This window comes from Salmo salar, chromosome ssa12, assembly GCF_905237065.1.
Source record: "Salmo salar chromosome ssa12, Ssal_v3.1, whole genome shotgun sequence".
Classification (NCBI taxonomy): Eukaryota; Metazoa; Chordata; class Actinopteri; order Salmoniformes; family Salmonidae; genus Salmo; species Salmo salar.
The window spans coordinates 36,642,692-36,662,709 of record NC_059453.1 but is presented as its reverse complement, the minus strand read 5'-3'; the positions used below and the strand labels follow the sequence as shown (position 1 = coordinate 36,662,709).

At 41.7% G+C, this 20,018-nt stretch overlaps 1 protein-coding gene across 1 annotated transcript in view; it reads right to left on the bottom strand.

Annotated features, from left to right (window-relative positions):
* The window catches only part of LOC106564807 (inactive tyrosine-protein kinase 7), a 39,445-nt gene that overhangs the window by 17,856 nt on the left and 1,571 nt on the right, over positions 1-20,018 (bottom strand). The gene's annotated exons all lie outside the window — the stretch shown is intronic.

Below are 20,018 nucleotides of genomic sequence, written 5' to 3'. Positions count from 1 at the left end.
GGAATTCAGAGCTGCCCATTCATCCAGACAGACGACTGCCTGAGACCGAGACGGCAGTCTGTCTCGCTCCAGTGACTGGTTACTGGGGCCCAGGCCGAGCGAAGGCCCACGCTGGGAGCGGGACAGTCTGCAGTGGGAGTGGGAAATAAAGCCTCTTCTTTCCCATGGAGCAGAAGGGGGAGGAGAAAAAAATTAAATACAAATAAATAAATAGCACAAGTAGGCTACACTTTTAATGAGCAGAAAGGATGAATGACTGGCACTCAACTGAGCTGATAGTGTTTTCCCCTAATGTTTTTGTAGGTAGGCGGGCACTGTGCCATCACTTAGTTGACCCCCCTCACTCCACCCTGGCATGCATACCACCTTACTTTGGCATTTGGCCTCTGTTGGTGTGGAGGTTGCTGTGTTTTACAAAGTGTGGGGGGGGGGGCAAATCCTGAACAAAACAGTTCAACTGTGCCCAATGCGGCTGCACCTAGTTCTGTCTCTTTTTAATACACATGGACACAATGTCAACACGTCACAGGTCGAGAGCGCATACCAACGAAGGGGATGGAATGCGGAGTGGCATCTGCCCGGCTTCAAGAGGATGAGGTATTCATTCATACCCCTCAGCCTTGGATGAATGGGACTCCTGGGTTACTCGGCAAAAGTGACACCGATTAAGTGTCTGAACATGCATGTATTTTACTTACCTGTATTAATAAAAGAAAGTTGAAGTATATTAAAAGCAAATTCTTATTTACAATGATGACCTGTCCAATGACTTTGTTCTGGTGGGCTATCATGCTCCCCCTCTGTCCATCCAAAATTAAAAGCCCACAGCCTTGTTAGCCACACAACTCTAGTCAATTACACACTGGAAGTACACAACACGCTGTGTTCTCACTGCTTCGAGAGTGGTTCTATCATTGTAAGTACCTAGTGGAGTCTAATTGAGACTACAGAAAGGAGAGTAGCCCTTGGTGCCCAATAACAATGCCCCCAAGACTCATCTCTTTGGCTCTGTACTAGCTCTCCCACATCCTGTGATCCACTAATATATATATAGCTAGACTGTGTGTGATATACACACACACACACACCACGGTCTAGCTCACTCCTCTACAGGGGAGGCCACATTCCAAACTTAGCACAGCCAGAGGGGCAGGACAAGCCATTATCTGTGCCTGTTGCTGCCATGGAGACAGGATCCTCTCAGGGAATACTCTTGATTAAGAGGGTACCAAGACTCAGAAGAACTGAACAGACTAGAGAATAGGGAGCCATTGCTGCAATGTAGGCTACAGCTATTCAGTCTATTCAGACCTCCATTATTCAAAACTACAAGTCACAACAAGTGTAAAAACAGAGCCTGTTGAATGGAGCTGAAGGGTGGGACTAATAACAAGACAACCAATGTAAAACATACAGGGTCTGTCAAATGTATATAGGTTCAAAACTTTTGTGAAATAGCACAGTTACAAATATAAATCAAACTGGATGGACATCAGAAATAGAGGAAGGACTAAAAACAAAAAATAACTAATGTAAAATAGATTGTTTATAAAGTGAAGGTAGAAGCCTAAGTGTTGTTTATTAGTTTACTCCAATTGGGGGAGAAGTGGCAGGGTTTGCAGGGAATAATAAAAAAAAAAGGTATATACACAGTTGAAGTCGGAAATTTACATACACTTTAGCCAAATACATTTAAACTCAGTTTCACAATTCCTGACATTTAATCCCAGTAAAAATTCCCTGTCTTAGGTCAGTTAGGATCACCACTTTATTTTAAGAATGTGAAATGTAAGAATAGTAGAGAGAATGATTTCAGCTTTTATTTATTTAATCACATTCCCAGTAGGTCAGAAGTTTACATACACTCAATTAGTATTTGGTAGCATTGCCTTTAAAATTGTTTAACTTGGGTCAAACATTTCAGGTAGCCTTCCACAAGCTTCCCACAATAAGATGGGTGGATTTTTGGCCCATTCCTCCTGACAGAGCTGGTGTAACTGAGTCAGGTTTGTAGGCCTCCTAGCTCGCACACACCTTTTCAGTTCTGCCCACAAATCTTCTATGGGATTGAGAACAGGGCTTTGTGATGGCCACTCCAAAACCTTGACTTTGTTGTCCTTAAGCCATTTTACCACAACTTTGGAAGTATGCTTGGGGTCATTGTCCATTTGCAAGACCCATTTGCGACCAAGCTTTAACTTCCTGACTGATGTCTTGAGATGTTGCTTCAATATATCCACATAATTTTCTTTCCTCATGATGCCATCTATTTTGTGAAGTGCACCAGTCCCTCCTGCAGCAAAGCACCCCCACAACATGATGCAGCCTCCCCACAACATGATGCAGCCACCCCCATACTTCACGGTTGGGATGGTGTTCTTCGGCTGCAAGCCTCCCCCTTTTTCCTCCAAACATAACGATGGTCATTATGGCCAAACAATTCTATTTTTGTTTCATCAGAATAGAGGACATTTCTCCAAAAAGTACAATCTTTGTCCCCATGTGCAGTTACAAACCGTAGTCTGCTTTTTTATGGGCGTTTTGGAGCAGTGGCTTCTTCCTTGCTGAGCGGCCTTTCAGGTTGTGTCGATATAGGACTTGTTTAACTGTGGATATAGATACTTTGTACCCGTTTCCTCCAGCATCTTCACAAGGTCCTTTGCTGCTGCACTTTTTGCACCAAAGTACATTCATTTCTAGGAGACAGAACACGTCTCCTTCCTGAGCGGTATGACGGCTGCATGGTCCCATGGTGTTTATACTTGCATACTATTGTTTGTACAGATGAACGTGGTACCTTCAGGCATTTGGAAATTGCTCCCAAGGATGAACCAGACTTGGAGGTCTACAATTTTCTTTCTGAGGTCTTGGCTGATTTATTTTGATTTTCCCATGATGTCAAGCAGAGAGGCACTGAGTTTGAAGGTAGGCCTTGAAATACATCCACATGTACACCTCCAATAGGCTGATTGATATCATTTGAGTCAATCAGAAGCTTCTAAAGCCATGACATCATTTTCTGGAATTTCCCAAGCTGTTTAAAGGCACAGTCAACTTAGTGTATGTAAACTTCTGACCCACTGGAATTGTGATAGTGAATAATAAGTGAAATAATCTGTCTGTAAACAATTGTTGGAAAAATTACCTGTGTCATGCACAAAGTAGATGTCCTAACCGACTTACCAAAACTATAGTTTGTTAACAAGAGATTTGTGGAGTGGTTAAAAAACACAAGTATTTATGACTCCAACCTAAGTGTATGTAAACCTCCGACTTCAATTCTGTGTGTGTTTTATATATATATATATATATATATATATATATATATATATATTTCCCCCAAAAATATGGGGGATTGGAAATGACACAGGCAATTGCATTGATGGAAGCAACAACCTATCCGCAATATTAAAGCTGATCCACCCTTTAAAGATTTTTTTTAAACAAAAATATATATAAAAAGAGCCTGTTGATGGTGTCATTCAAGAGCCATTGCAATTGATAAACAAACCAAAATCTAGGCTATTCAATAAATGACCTCTTCTATTTAAAGATAAGAGTTCATTCGGATGTTCTCTCAGAAAACAAAAGAATGGTGATGCCTACTTTTATCATAAGAAGTGGTGAACTAGCGGCCACAGAGAAATCGAACATTTCCTGCATGGTCCCCCTAGCAGTGTTGACTTAAAAATCAGGGAAATGTGTCTTCTTTCCTCGCATGAAAATGCAGTGGACAGTTCGGGGGTTGTATGTGTACATCTTGCCTGCACTTTTTCCACAGGAAAATAAACAGGGTGAATGTTCGTGTGACCTCCAGCGTGCACCGTCAGTCTGTTTGTCGCCATTGTTGTCTCTTCTGATTGGACTCTGGGGAAATTTACTCGCCAAAGAAATTAAATCAACAGACATGTGGTGACTCGCCATGTTGTATGGAATCAACTGTGCAGAGTGTAGCTAAGCTAGGTTGTGAGAAAGATGATGCCTAGAACATTTGTTTCATGTAAAGAATTGTTTGACCAGACATGGTACATTTACCAGAACATCATGTTGGACCATTGGAGTCCAGTAGGCTTTATTTTCAACAGAATTTCAAAATCATGAGATTCTCTGAGATATCAGGAATGGCAAGAGTCTTGTCTCAGAGTCCTGTCTCAGCCTCCAGTATTTATGCTGCAGTAGTATATGTGTTGGGGGGCTAGGGTCAGTCTGTTACATCTGGAGTATTTCTCTTGTCTTATCCGGTGTCCTGTGTGAATTTAAATATGCTCTCTCTAATTCTCTCTTTCTTTCTTTCTTTCGGAGGACCTGAGCCCTAGGACCATGCCTCAGGACTACCTGGCATGATGACTCCTTGCTGTCCCCAGTCCACCTGGCCGTGCTGCTGCTCCAGTTTCAACTGTTTTGCCTGCGGCTATGGAACCCCGACCTGTTCACCGGACGTGCTTGTTGCACCCTCGACAACTACTGATTATTATTATTTGACCATGCTGGTCATTTATGAACATTAACATCTTGACCATGTTCTGTTATAATATCCACCCGGCACAGCCAGAAGAGGACTGGCCACCCCTCATAGCCTGGTTCCTCTCTAGGTTTCTTCCTAGGTTTTTGGCCTTTCTAGGGAGTTTTTCCTAGGGAGTTTTTCCTAGCCACCGTGCTTCTTTCACATGCATTGCTTGCTGTTTGGGGTTTTAGGCTGGGTTTCTGTACAGCACTTTGAGATATCAGCTGATGTACGAAGGGCTATATAAATACATTTGATTTGATCTTGCACATTTAAAGTGTCTACAAAATCAGTATCTAGGTGAGGACCCTAGCCTCTACAGAAATGCCTGGCACTGGAACATTCCTAAACCTCTTCCTTGATTCAAGGGCAGGAATTTAGAGTTCGAAGTGACAAAGGTGGCATTCATGGTTACTGGAGCAGTGGAACTATACTAACCGAGTGTAAGCAAACCTGATTGGCTGAAACATGAACCACAAATGGAACCTGCTGCTGCATAAAACGCTGCACATTACATCACATCTGGGATCTGATCAAACATAACCTACCTCCCAAGATTGAGCTAAATAAATATTCATGTGAACCTGAAGATGCAAATAAGTTGATGTCAATCGATATAAGCCCATTCGGTATAAGTTATGCACCAGGAGCTTTAGGGCACTGGTCTTTCTCTTCCAGCTCGTATAGTGGTACCCTACTAGTCTCAAAGTTCAACTTGGCTCTGTTAGTGCCAAAAAGCTCCTGTGGTTTGTCCTTCTCTCTCACAAAGGAGGGCTTTGATGCACAGCGGTCAATGACCCTCTGGTGTAAAGATACTGGGTCTGTGACCAGTTCCATTTGAGATACCTACAAGGCTTGGTTGCGGATGCAGGGACCTCCCACCAAGCACTATTGACAGTAGGCAGGAAAGATTGGCACAGAAACATTTTAGGTTTAATTCACAAGACACAGAATGCTGTGGAATGTGAAGACGGCTGGGAGAGACCACAATGGCAAACTGCATAATAAAAATGAGAATGTTACCTTACAACAGAGGAAGCCCACAATGTAATTTCAAACGGACCAATTTCGATGCTATATATCAGGGGTAAGGATGACTCCATGGATGCATGGATATAAGCAGACTCATATTTAACAATGGCGTAGAGTTGATTTGGACCATCTGTCCACTAAAAAGGAGCCAAGCATTAAATTGAGCCATGGTTAAAACAAAACCACCCTGTGAAATATGACCAGAGTGATTTGACCCACCGGACACTGAGGGGGGGGGTCCATAAATGACAACAGCCTTGTACAGAAATTCGAGCTTGCCACAATTATTACTAAGGTATGTTTCACCATACCCACGGTTCGCAAGGCTGAGGAGCATCGTTATGCAAATATACAACAGTGGAAACTGAATCTCCAATTGTCCTCATCTCATCAATTTGATATTATGCCATGGGAGCATACAAAAAAAACAAATAAGTCATCGAGCTACGTGGCTGTCGAGGGCGAAAAGGCAATTTATTAGAGCACTTATCAATTTCAGCTGCTGATTTCCCTGGGGTAACCTAATAGTCCAGAACGGCCTAATAGTCAGGCAAGGCAGTTGGGCCTGGGGTATCACACTGGGCCTGCACCCCTCAGACAAACTGCCATATAAAGGGTTGTGTGGAGGGGTGCAGTCGAAGGGGGTAGGTGGGGGTTAACAAGGCAAAGCGGAGGGCCCGGGCAGAGAAGGAAGGTGTTTGTGCAGCTGCTCCCAAGTCGAGGGACACAGTGTCAAGCTGGACATGGTTAAACAGGTGCCCGCTCTGAAATGCCTACAGATACTAAGATTAACCAGTGCGGGACTGCAGTCCATTGGGACAGTGCAGTAGGAGTAAGTCACCCTCCATTTAATGACACAGTCCTGATTGACAGACAACAGGGGAGACCTGGAGGGGGCTGGTGTTAAATCCAATCTGATAGGGGCCACGATGCAGAGGTGCAGGATACCAGTGATTTGGTTGCTGGGAGAACATTAGGCCATGCAGAATCTTGGTCAGTCTGTGGCACACAGTCAATGTCTCACGTCAGATGGCGTCACTCCTCCGCGATGCGCGTTCCTCAACCGGTCTCTCGTGTAGGATGAGAAACTCATTCAAATTTTAACATTGAGCATCCGCAATTCAAAAAATTCAAAACAGTTACTAATTTGACATCACTGCGCTCTTGCATGACTTTCCATGAAATAGGAAGAATAACTAGCTAGCAAAATGTTGACAGGGATTTAATAGTTAGCACATTTTTTCAAATAAAACCGGTGGCTATCTCCTGCACAAAGGCTGTGCAAGGACGTTGGTTGCCAGTGCAGTGACTTGATCACCTGTATAGCTACCTTACTGACATAAATGACAGAAAAGTTTGGAATAGCCTATTTAAATGACCCTGAAGTTGTAGACATGCAGCCCCACAATTATGAAGAACTGAGATATCAGAAATCAGTCCGTAGGATCAGCATGTTTAGCCGCAATCGTATCGTTGGGTCAGCTGAGCACAGCAGCTGACTCGGGAAGCTACTGCAATGACTCGTGGCAGAAGAACAGCTGTTTCATGAAAACTCATAATGTAAGCATTAGCTAGCAGTACAAGCTACAGTAACTTCCTGGAGAGTCAACATTGTGTGCAGCACTAAGTAGCTGGTTAGTTAGCAACACCATTTCAGTCAAAGATGATTTCAGTGACTGGCTCAGCTAACGTTAGCAAGTTAACGTTGGACAAATTTATGTTAGCTTTCGTGATTATAGTCAAAAACTAGAGGTCGGCTGATTATGATTTTTCAACGCCAATGCCGATTGTTGGAGGGCCAAAAAAGGCCGATACCGATTATTCGGCCGATATATAAAAAATAATCTGCTTTTTTTGTGTGTGTGTGTATATATATATATATATATATTTGTAATAATGACAATTAAAATAAGTGTTCATTCAGTATTGTTGTAACTTAATATAATACATCAATAAAATCTATTTAGTCTCAAATAAATAATGAAACGTTCAATTTGGTTTAAATAATGCAAAAACAAAGTGTTGGAGAAGAAAAAGTGCAATATGTGACATGTAAAAAAGCTAACGTTTAAGTTCTTTGCTCAGAACATGAGAACATATGAAAGCTGGTAGTTCCTTTTAACATGAGTCTTCAATATTCCCAGGTAAGAAGTTTTAGGTTGTAGTTATTGGACTATTTCTCTCTATACCATTTGTATTTCAAATACCTTTGACTATTGAATGTTCTAATAGGTACTTTAGTGTTGGTAGGCTTGAAGTCATAAACAGCGCAATGCTTGAAGCACAGCAAAGAGCTGCTGGCAAATGCAGGAAAGTGCCGTTTGAATGAATGCTTATGAGCAATTCAGACTGCTCTATCAAATCAGACTTAATTATAATATAATAAACACACAGAAATACGAGCCTTTCCTGGTCATTAATATGGTCAAATCCAGAAACTATCATTTAGAAAACAAAACGTTTATTCTTCAGTGAAATATGGAACCGTTCTGTATTTTATCTAATGGGTGGCATCCCTAAGTCTAAATATTGCTGTTAATAACATTGCACAACCTTCAATGTTATGTCATAATTATGTCCAATTCTGGCAAATTAATTAGGACGAAATGGTCTTCACACAGTTCGCAACGAGCCAGGTGGCCCAAACTGCTGCATACACCCTGACTTTGCTTGCACAGAACGCAAGACAAGTGACACAATTTCCCTTGTTAAAGGAAATTAATGTTAGCAGGCAATATTAACTAAATATGCAGGTTTAAAAATATATACTTGTGTATTGATTTTAAGAAAGGCATTGATGTTTATGGTTAGGTACACGTTGGTGCAAGGACAGTGCTTTTTTCACGAATGCGCTTGTTAAATCACCCGTTTGGTGAAGTAGGCTGTGATTCAATGATAAATGAACAGGCACCGCATCGATTATATGCAACGCAGGACAAGCTAAATAAACTAGTAATATCATCAACCATGTGTAGTTAACTAGTGATTACGTTAAGATTGATTGTTTTTTATAAGATAAGTTTAATGCTAGTGTAACAGTATAGCTTCCGTCCCTCTCCTCGCCCCTACCTGGGCTCGAACCAGGGACCCTCTGCACACATCGACAACAGCCACCCTCGAAGCATTGTTACCCATCGCGCGAACTACTTCAAGGTCTCGGCGAGAGTGACGTCACCGATTAAAACGCTATTAGCGCGCACCACTGCTAACTAGCTAGCCATTTCACATCAGTTACACTCACCCCCCTTTTGACTGCCTCCTTTTCCGCAGCAACCAGTGATCCGGGTCAACAGCATCAATGTAACAGTATAGCTTCCGTCCCTCTCCTCGCCCCTACCTGGGCTCGAACCAGGGACCCTCTGCACACAACAACTGACACCCACAAAGCATTGTTACCCATCGCGCCACAAAAGCCTTGCAGAGCAAGGGGAACAACTACTTCAAGGTCTCAGAGCGAGTAACGTCACCGATTGAAATGCTATTAGCGCGCACCACCGCTAACTAGCTAGCCATTTCACATCGGTTACACTAGCTAGCACCTTACCTTGGCTCCTTGCTGCACTCGCATAGCAGGTAGTCAGCCTGCCACGCTGTCTCCTCATGGAGTGCAATGTAATCGGCCATAATCGGTGTCCAAAAATGCAGATTACTGATTGTTATGAAAACTTCAAAATCGGCCCTATTTAAAAAAATTGGCCATTCCGATTACTCGGTCGACCTCTAGTCAAAACTACAGAAATACTGCTCATTGAAGCGCAATAATCCTCAGCTAGATGTTTAATGGGGCAACTAAGACTTCTTCACCAAAAAAACATTGACAATTGTTTTGATGAGACACAGTTTTGATGAAGAAATGTAGTTATATTCTCTAAATAAGCATTGAACAATTAAAAAGGTAAAATACACCGCATTTCAAAACAGTCAGCAATAATAGAATGAATTCACGGCGTGAATCTATTTGCTAGGTAACAAGGCAGAACAGTTGAATTGTTATGAACACACCTGTCTGTCTCCCACCTGTTTGAACAGCTTGCTAGCCTGTCCACTGTTCAGATGTTCAAATCAAGTGGTTTACCTTATTTCTCAGAATGAGAACAAGTTGCCAATTAATTATATAAATTGTGTTTGAATGCTTATTGCAAATTTATAAAAAAATAAATAAAGACTACACATATAGTATAACAGTCTTTAGCTAAAATGCTAAACTGAGCATTCATTTTCCAGAATCAATGTTCATTGACACTCCTGTTTTAGTAGTGTCTGCTCTGCATGCAATTTGAGTACGGTAGTTGAAACATAAAAAAGGTATCGTTAGAAAGGTTAACTTCTTTATTACAATAAAAATAGTGTCTAAGCGTTTGTGTCCATTTGACAGATTGTTTGACCAAACCTCAAATGCAAATAGCGAGTTTAAACTGCTCGTCAGAGGAAGAATTGATCTCTCAACTTTGTTGGAGTGGCAGGGGGAGGGGCTTGGTGTGTGTTGGTGTGGCAGGGGGAGGGGCTTGGTGTGTGTGCGTAAATAGACAGGAAAAGGCGAAGCAAGAGGTTTCACTCTTGCCCAAAATAAGCTTGCCGCCTGCCTTCTCGCGAAGGAGATGAGAACAAAAAGGCGACATGAGAACAAGCGAACATAAAATGCTCAAAAACAAAAAATACAAAATAACTTGATTCTTGCAATACAGGCATTTGGAATATCGTACCAAAACATTAACTGGAATTAATTCGATATAGCGCCCAGACCTAGGATGGAACAGTTCTTTGAGTTTGCATTTCAGCTGTCTCTTCTGTCATCACAGAGACCATGGCATGAGACTGTATCAGAGGCCGTTGAGACTTTAAATTCTTGGTGAACCGTTGCCTTCATTTAACGCAGGGGCCCAGCTGTGAGATGGATACTCATCTGTCGCCAAAACATATATGAGAATCCCCTGCCCCTTCACTGCACATACAAGGGACAAAACAGCTGGAGGGAGGTGGGCGCAGAGATATGGCCATACATGGTCATTTTCTTGGTGGAGATTATGAATGTAAAAGTATTTAATTACATGACACGACTAAGACACAAACACTACAGCCAAGACTAATGAATTTGAGCTGTAACATAAAACAAATTAAACAACCTAAGCTTCACCCCCCTCCCCCAAATTGCCACTAAGTGGAACATACCAAGAGTGGTTGACTTTACAACTCCCCACTAAGCATGGCTCCAACCATTTACAAGGGAGGGGGGGCATTCATTTAAAAAAAAAAAGAAAAAAAAAGGGCAACGACAAATCAGAAATTCAACACTTCTGAGCCATTGGCGAAAATTATGGATTTACAGGGGCAATTCCAAGGTAACGGAATTACGCCATTTCAAAGTTAAACAAACAATACGCAAAAGTCAATACTAACAATTTCCACTGAAAAATTAAAAAACGAATTTAGTGTAAGAACTGTACAGATGCTAACTTTTAACAGAATTACAGTAAAATCTCAGGTTTTTATGCGACTATGTTTCCAGGAAAAATCTTAAATATCTGCTCTGAATTCAAATTTAAAGATGTCCCCAGAAAGAATGGGGTGTCAGCTATGACATAGCACCTTGAGTTTGAAAAAAATCTATTTTGGTTATTGAACTACAGTAAGTGAAGTGGATTTACACCTGATAATGGAATTAGACTGATCTGTACTACAGAAAAGCATAATTATGTATATGAATGTCGGTATTCTGGCAGGTAGGAGCATTGGTCATATAACATAAAGGATGCTGGATCAAATCCCAGAGCTGACTAGGCAAAAATCTGTCGTTCTGCCCATGAGCAAGGCAGTTAACCCACTGTTCCCCGGGCGCCGATGACGTGGTTGTCGATTAAGACAACCCCCTGCAACTCTGATTCAGAGTGGTTGGGTTAAATGCAGAAGCCACATTTCAGTTGAAGGCATTCAGTTGTAGAACTGACTAGGTATCCCCCTTTCCCCTCATGTTTCACAAGTTTGGACATCACAGTGCACGCAGCACAGTAGACTGCAGTAGAATACACTGTAGTAGAGTACAGTTCAGTACAATATACTGTTCTCTACTGTACTATATTTAGCCGACTAAACCCAACAATTTACGATGGAGTTGAGCAGCGACTAGTGTGTGGGCGGACTGCAGCATAAACACATGAATTGTCCTGTGTAAAAGCGGGCTATTCTTTGGGTCTTGAAATGTGTAGTTATACTCCACTGTGCCCTACTAACTGTACTATCAAAACTTGCGAAACATACATCTATGATAGGTTCAGTCCGGTCTGTCTGTGGATGTTAAACATCAAGGCCAGGGTGGACTGACTAAATTTAAACTACTTTTCAACATCCGTGGATGTTCGATGTCGGTCGGTGCATTAGGATGCTGGTTACAGGGGGCTCATTGGTAGTGCCAGTAAGAGCTGGGAGACATTAACTGGACACTGTATGTGAGAGAGAGGTGTTTCATCACTAGACAACATAAAGAAAACTTATGAGCTGAACATAACAGTATGACAGTGATTTGTGACTATTATGATTTCCCATTGTAGCCAATTCAGTTGCAGTAATTCCATTACTGATGTTATTGGTAATTCAGTTACCAATCTGGTAATGCAATTACAAATTTTATTCACTTAATAATTCAAATAAAAAACTGACATTAGTAAAATCAATATAATTAATTGGTAGGTCTACCATTACTTGTTAATTCTGTGAACTTTCATTATCCACCCTCATGAGGGAAAGACATTAAAATATCTTAAAGATGTCCGTTTTTGGTTACGGAATGAAGAGGCACAAGGCAATATTTCTTAAACTTTAGAACGTAAACAATTTGTGTGTTGATAGTAGTTGGCAGGGGTTTTGATGCATTTCTGATAACATCTACAAGGAAAAAAAGTCTTACATTTTGTAAGACATATTTTCTATCTGATCCAGAAATCAAAGCCTTTACTTATGCCTAATTTGACATGCTCCTGGAGAAGAAAATAAAACCTTTCCTGTGTACCTCCATCGTTAGAGTCCAGGGCCAAGTTTACGGCCCTGGAAGAGTCAGGGGTCCAGCCACTTTTCTCATGTGAGCCTTAGGGCTTTCATTTTACTGTTTGCTGAACTGGCTTGAAGGTGATAAAGTAGCCTACTCCCTGTTTTCAGAGGGGGAAATAACAATTGATGCACCAAAGCCAGGTTACCACCCATCTCAACTATGCCCCCCCCTCCCCTCCGGTATGGCATCTGCCGCAGGCAGCTCGGACATGGAAGACCATACAGAGTATGTGTTTTCGCTGTGAGATTTAGAATGCGATGCAATTAGCTGTCCCGTGGGGGGGGGGGGGGCTAATTGCATTGCATTCTAAATCTAGTCACAAATCACAGTTGGGTCACCTGCTACTGTCCTCCCTTCCACTGTCCTACTGTTATGTTCAGCTCATAACAGTTCTTTCTCTTTCTGCCAGTGTTGACCTCATGCTGTGAGAAGTGCAAGCGACTGATGCGTACCACAGAAAGCGTGGGGCCCCCGACAAACAAACAATTACCAAAACAGCACACAAGGAGGGACAAAATACAATAAACGTTAAGAGCAGAGGATGTTGAAAGTCAGAAAAATGTTTAGGAGACGAGGCTTGGGACGTTCACAGTCATGCAACCCGGCAGTGTTTCAGACCTCAAATGTTGATAGTCTTGGCATATTAACCAAGTAATTATTTCTTCTCACAAACTAAATTGGTGGGAAGTGTGTGTAGTACTGAAGTTCAATCTATCCTCCACAGTAAATTCCACACGCTTCTCTTATATTACATAAAATCTAAAAAGCCTTTGGTGCTCGGGGAATGTTGTGGGACTTCTAAATTCGGCTCTGGAAAGAGATGGAGCTTAATGAAAAGCATATGGACTTAAATTTAATTACACAAATTCTGATCTCATAACAAGAACCACTTGTTCTCTCTGCAGAGCACTCAGGAGTGTCACCAGGCAACTTCACATTGGTTCCAGGCAGGCCAATAGACTAAAATTGTCCCTAAAACAAGTCTCTCCAGACAACCCTTGAGAGGAAAGGGTTCATATGCAACAACGGGCAAAAAAAATCTAGCAATAAATATTGTTTTACCACAGAGGGACTCAAAAAAGGTACAATCACTCATGTCCCTAGTTCTTCAAACGGCTCTGACTGAGCTTGTTCTTGAGTGGCGAAGTGTAAAATCAGCACTTCTCCCCTGCTCGTGACCTCTCTGTCCTGGAATCAGTCTGTGTGGGTTTCCCTTGATTGTGGCCTGCGAGCAGCCATTGGTTTACCTCATGTTCAATGAGAGCCATGCATAGTTGTGATTGGCTCTGTCAGACAGGGTTCTTTTCATCTTGAGGTTGCGCTGTCCATTTCACATGCTATCGTCATTTTAGAGGAGCATGAAGGGATGGCACGGAGATAAACAGTAGACCACTACTTTCTGTATACTTTATACACTGCATGAGCGATTACTCTTATTTCATTACTTATCATTCGCACAAAACCCAAGCAGTTCTGGGAGTGTGTTATTCAGGGTTTATGTGCAAGTATTTTGATGACATGCTTTTAACCCCTCTTTATTGTATCTGAAAGTCTTATCAAAAAGTAATAATTTGTCAGAAAAATTTCATACATCAGTCTTCAATAAATTAAATCATTAATTTGTCACATGCTTCATAAACAAAAAGGTGTAGACTAACAGTGAAATCCCCTCAAAATGGGGGTGGGGGGGGGGGGGGGAAGAGGAGGCTGTAAAAATCTCTATGTGGAATTGTGAATGACATCTGCCCAGCTTTCCGAGTGTACTTTACAACATGGAAACAGTCCTCTCCCAGTCAGCAGCACTGAGGTTTGCCAGGGTTACAGGGATATATGCTCCTTGACTGATATGGTTCCAATGGCTCATGTGGCTGAAAGACAGCCCATGTCCTAGATTTGGCAGAAAGCACATCTAAAAAGGTTGACATTTTGATAAATCGGTGAAGAAATGTTGACGGTTGACCTCACGCCCAACAGACTATGCTAGCGGAGAAGAATGAAGTTAAGTAAAGACAATAATGTAATCATTCTACAAATTGGGTCATCAAAGTTATTTTGCAAATGATTACTCAATCCCAAAGAATGTGCATCTTTCTCACAATCTTCAGGTTTTAATCATTGTTGCAACCAGTGACTCGGCTGTTGCTTTCAACCCAACGTTTCCCAGCTATATAAAGGAAATCGGAGCAGTTTTCAGAAACAGATCCTCCTGAAAATATCCAAATGAGCCTACTTCAAGTGCAAAGCTAAATACAGCTTCTTTTTTTACCAACAAAGCTATTTCCTTCAGAGTGAAAAAAAGACTACATAAAATAAGCACCCAAGTATGCCAGAGTAATAGTTTCACACACAGATGCAGTTTCCTAAATTGGTTCTAAAGAATGCCCCATTTAGCAGGAAAAACAATAGTGTTTAACCAAATGCTTTGAAATATTTAAAACGCATACTACCATGAGTCTGGAAACCAAATAGTTCTGTGCTGGTTGTTGTTTAACAGTTCATCATTAGACAATTCAAAACAGGCAAGTTTTCCACCATTTTGTTCAGGCCATTCCTGGCTGACGCTCCATATCAGACAACTTGACATCTTATGAGCAGAATCTCTTCCTCCTTGCCAAGGCCCTGCTATTTCTCTGCCGGCGAGCAATCTCACGACGGGTGGCATGGTTTACACAGGCATTCATTTCAAACATCTGCCAGGCTGTCATTTTAGTAGCTCATTATGGGCTATCAGATCAAACATCAGTTATGTCAGCCGCTGGCATCGTCTTTCTGCACTGGGTTGGGCGCCAAATATGGAGGGCATTGTGGAAACTAATCACAAGGTTACAACATGCTTTGGCACGACCTTGGCTGGGTTTACCCAGGGTAGAATTACTCAACAAGCAAATTAAGTGGCATCAATCATCCTATGAGTTGGGCATAGAGGAGCATCTACCATATCGGAGGACTCAATTATAGATGTTACCTTTACATTCCCCCCCCGCCCCATGTAATTTTGAAACCTTGTGTGATATTTTGACAGTAAAGACAGTGTCGCTGTTGTATTGCTTCAAATACTGTGCAGCAGTTAATTTAATCATCTAAATTGTGAATCTCCACCGTGACATTTGAATTGTGCATATTTCATTTCTGTGTGTGATGTCGCATAGAGGTTTTCAGGTATTATTTTTACACTTTTAATTATAGTACGACAAATCTTTATACATCAATGCCCTATATCAGGGCTGCCCACTGACTGCTAACACCATTTGCTTTTGCTTACTAAAGGGCTATAGTGGTGAGATTGATTATTTCTCACAACAACAAAAAAACTCCTCAAAACGTAATTTCCAGAACTTAAAGTTTAGCTGTAATAAACAAACACTTGTGTGTCTGATGAAACTGCAGCTGCCAGAGGTGTGCCAAAAGAGAACAGTGATCGTTGCCCCTGGCATTTAACTGCACAGTCCCAAAGACCCATGAGACCTCGGGAGAGTTAGACCAGAGGGAAGAACGTGCCATCACGCCTAATCCAGAACGTGTTTCAAGACATTTCAGCTGCTTCTCCTTCATCCTCACATATGTCACAGACCGGAGTGGCCCTCTCTTTCATACAAGTAGTTGCCATTGGTTTCAACAAGACACACACAGCAGGGACAGATGGCAGTATAGGAAATAAGGACTGGGTTTTGATCAAACGAGCAAATTTGTACAAGCTCTGAAAGTACTACACAAATTGGATGAATGTTGGAAATAAGATACTATAGGCTTAATTCAATGTTTCAGCAAATAATGCAGTTCCAGTGCTGCAAATGGTGTCGATTGATCTTATTGTAAACCAAGGAAAGCCAATTATCATTATTTTTGTATTTGATTGGTCATCATCACTTCCTCATCTCTGCGATATAGACTGCTGTAGCATCGCCTATGTCCTGTGTGATATAGCCTGCTTGAGCATCGCCTATGTCCTGTGTGATAAACAGTTGAAGTCAGAAGTTTACATACACTTAGGTTGGATTCATTAAATCTCGTTTTTCAACCACTCCACAAATTTCTTGTTAACAAACTATAGTTTTGGCAAGTCGGTTATGACATCTACTTTGCATGACAAGTCATTTTTCCAACAATTGTTTACAGACAGATTATTTCACTTAATCACAATTCCAGTGGGTCAGAAGTTTACATACACTAAGTTGACTGTGCCATTAAACAGCTTGGAAAATTCCAGAAAATGATGTCATGGCTATAGAAGCTTCTGATAGGCTAATTGACATCATTTGAGTCAATTGGAGGTGTACCTGTGGATGTATTTCAAGGCCTACCTTCAAACTCAGTGCCTCTTTGCTTGACATCATGGGAAAATCAACAACAAAAAAATAAGCCAAGACCTCAGAAAATTGGAGACCTCCACAAGTCTGGTTCATCCTTGGGAGCAAATTCCACATGCCTAAAGGTACCACGTTCATCTGTACAAATGATTGTACGCAAGTATAAACACCATGGGACCACGCAGCCGTCATACCGCTCAGGAAGGAGACGCATTCTGTCTCCTAGAGATGAACGTACTTGGGTGCGAAAAGTGCAAATCAATCCCAAAACAGCAGCAAAGGACCTTGTGAAGATGCTGAAAGAAACAGGTACAAAAGTATCTATATCCACAGTAAAACGAGTGCTATATCGACATAACCTGAAAGGCCGCTCAGCAAGGAAGAAGCCACTGCTCCAAAACCGCCATAAAAAAGAAGAGACTATGGTTTGCAACTGCACATGGGGACAAAGATTGTACTTTTTGGAGAAATGTCTTCTAGTCTGATGAAACAAAAATAGAACTGTTTGGCCATAATGACCATCGTTATGTTAAGAGGAAAAAGGGGGATGCTTGCAAGCCAAAGAACACCATCCCAACCGTGAAGAACGGGGATGGCAGCATCATGTTGTGGGGGTGCTTTGCTGCAGGAGGGACTGGTGCACTTCACAAAATAGATGGCATCACGAGAAAGGAAAATGATGTGGATATATTGAAGCAACATCAAGACATCAGTCAGGAAGTTAAAGCTTGGTCGCAAAAGGGTCAATGAACTCAAGCATACTTCCAAAGTTGTGGCAAAATGGCTTAAGGACAACAACGTCAAGGTATTGGAGTGGCCATCACAAAGCCCTGACCTCAATCCCATAGAAAATTTGTGGGCAGACCTGAAAAAGTGTGTGCGAGCAAGGAGGCCTACAAACCTGACTCAGTTACACCAGCTCTGTCAGGAGGAATGGGCCAAAATTCACCCAACTTATTGTGGGAAGCTTGTGGAAGGCTACCCAAAATGTTTGACCCAAATTAAACAATTTAAAGGCAATGCTATCAAATACTAATTGAGGGCATGTAAACTTCTGACCCAATGGGGATGTGATGAAGGAAATATATGCTGAAATAAATCATTTTCTCTACTGACATCTGACATTTTCACATTCTTAAAATAAAGTGGTGAACCTAACTGACCTAAAACAAGGTATTTTTACTAGGATTAAATGTCAGGAATTGTGAAAAACTGAGTTTAAATGTATTTGGCTAAGGTGTATGTAAACTTCCGACTTCAACTGTAGCATCGCCTATGTCCTGTGTGATACAGCCTGCTTTAGCATCGCCTATGTCCTGTGTGATACAGCCTGATCAAGCATCGCCTATGTCCTGTGTGATACAGCCTGATCAAGCATCGCCTATGTCCTGTCCTGTTTGATACTGCCTGATCAAGCATCGCCTATGTCCTGTCCTGTGTGATACAGCCTGATCAAGCATCGCCTATGTCCTGTGTGATACAGCCTGATCAAGCATCGCCTATGTCCTGTCCTGTTTGATACTGCCTGATCAAGCATCGCCTATGTCCTGTCCTGTTTGATACAGCCTGATCTAGCATCGCCTATGTCCTGTGTGATACAGCCTGATCTAGCATCGCCTATGTCCTGTGTGATATAGCTTGTTGGTTTAAGAGATAGTTCACTCAACTTACAAATGTACCTCACATTAAGGGTAATATTACCAAGAAAAGTATCTATACTAGCGTCAGCAGCCTAACACTGGCTGTATAGCAAGGTAAACAAACCCAAATATTAGATCGCTGGCTCTCCAGGTACATAGACCACTCTCCAAATATCTATAAGACAAGTTACATTTGCAATCAACGTGAACTATTCCTCCAACTGAAACCTCCTTGGACGCAGGCCATATTCCAGTACTTCAAGGCAAAGGATGTTTCGCATTATACACTGTAGGTCTTAATCAAGACACAGGGCCATCTTGTTAGGCGAAAAGGGCTCACAATATGGTTTTGATGTAAAACTATCTGAAGACATTTTTATTTCCCTCTCTGAAGCCCCAGAAGGCAAACTGTTGAAATTTCAAACAATACATGGAGCCTTGCATTTAAAACAGTCCAATAAGACTGGGGGCTTTTTCCACTTAATTATAGTATCAAAATCATACTACAGCGTATCATGCTTCTCAGTCGTCTTAGTTTAGAATAAACAAAAAATTGTGAGCCCAAATCAGAGCAAAGGGACATGTCAAGTGAAATGATACTACCTCTGTCTTTGCAATTACAGTGAATGCTTCTAAAGTATTTTCCCAGACCAATCCTGATTTCCATAACAATGGAAGGAGATAGTCCCCCTCGAGTTCTAAAGATCAAGCAGGCCCCTCAACTACCTGTGAAGTCTCATCAGGCTGCTTTTATCTCTTGGGTTTCCATGCAAATGTAGTGTCATTTCCTCCAGAGACCCTGAGGCCAATGACAAACCCCCAACACTTTTTCCTCCACGTCTCCAAAAAGATACAAATCCATTGTCTGACTATTTCTCTACACTCCCACTTACCTACAAGAGAGCCTTCCCTGTAGCTCAGTTGGTAGAGCATGGTGTTTGCAACGCCAGGGTTGGCCAGCACAGAAAAAAAATAAGAAATAAAAATAAATGCATTCACTACTGTAAGTCGCTCTGGATAAGAGCGTCTGCTAAATGACTAAAATCTAAGAGAAAATATATACAGTAGTCATACATTGGGGAAGAAGGACAAAAGCATTGAGCTTGAGCCATGTCACTACTTTGCACAAGAGTACCTTAAACTTTTACAAGTGGCTTTAGCCTGCAGCATAGATAAATGACCCTTCTGCACGCTGTACTACAGTTTGTGCCTTAACACATGCATAGGGATCCTACAATTCAGTTATAGGATCTCTATGAACATGTCATTCCTGACAAGCTCTAACAATCAGCCTGTGCTGCCCAATTAGAATTGGAGCTCCGAGATGATTGGAAAAGGTTGGAGCATTAATTACACCTGCTCTCCATGACAGACTGACAAGGTGAAAGCTATAATCCCTTATTGATGTCACTTGTTAAATCCACTTCAATCCGTGTAGATGAAGGGAAGGAGATAAGTTAAAGGAGGATTTTTAAGCCTTGAGACATAGATTG